We start from the raw sequence: 1061 nt of genomic DNA, 5'->3' as shown, positions 1-1061 counted from the left end.
TACTTAGTTATAACTTATACTTAAACTGTTTCGTTGTCAAGACGAATTTAACATTTAAAGTAGTTACCCAGGTCATTTTTTAGATTCTGAGTAGAACGATGAATGTATTGATTTTACAATGATGTGTGTTTTTTTTTTTATTTTTTTTTTATTTTTTTTTTTATTTTTGTGTCTGTCATCACGTTTTAGGACAGTAAAAGTGCTTGGATTTTCTTCAACAGTACCTTTTCTGATAGGAAAGTGAATCTAGTTGGTACTTTGGGGGGTCAAAAGTAAAATTTTTCCAATAGTTTTCAAAAGCGCCGTAGAAAGATAAAAGAAAAATTAAGGAAAAACGGGAATTTTTACGCAAAATCTGTTTTCGAGAAAATTGATTTTGGTTTTTGGTGTAACTTTAAAACGAATGCCTGTAGTTACATGAAATTTTCACTGGTTGTTTTTATTTCCATTTTATATACATGGTAAAATTTTCAAAATATTTTGATTTATTTTGAGCTGTTTACGGACAATTTCAGTTTCCAATTTAATTAGTTTTTATTTCTATGAATGTCAATAAAACATTTTTTGTTGAGTAAAAATACTTGAAAATTTAATACCAGGCTCCTACTATATTATTATAATGACATTTGAAAAATATTAAAAATCCTTAGTCACAGTTTTTTTTTATAAGCATTTAAAGTTCAAAAATTGAAAATATGGAAAAATCACGAAAATTAGCAAATTATTTTGAGTTAAGAATTCGTAAAAATTTTTCTTTTTAAATCTAAGATTTTAAAATTTGATACAAGATTCCTTATAGGATAATCTACCTTTATCAAAAAAAAAAATGTCTATAAGAAACTCAAATTAAATTTTTATGAGCGTTTGAAAATCATATTTTTATAACATTTTGATATTCACTCGATTTCTTACGTAACGATTATCTTATTTTGTTGTAATTAAGAAACGAGTGACTGTAGAAACTTAAAAATTTCACTGAATATTTATATATGCATTTCCTATATACGAAAAAATTTTGAAAATAATTTGACTCTTTTTGAGCTGTGTACAGACATGGTCAG

The sequence above is a fragment of the Acyrthosiphon pisum genome, chromosome A1 (genome assembly GCF_005508785.2).
Source record: "Acyrthosiphon pisum isolate AL4f chromosome A1, pea_aphid_22Mar2018_4r6ur, whole genome shotgun sequence".
Classification (NCBI taxonomy): Eukaryota; Metazoa; Arthropoda; class Insecta; order Hemiptera; family Aphididae; genus Acyrthosiphon; species Acyrthosiphon pisum.
This window is presented reverse-complemented; position numbering follows the sequence as displayed.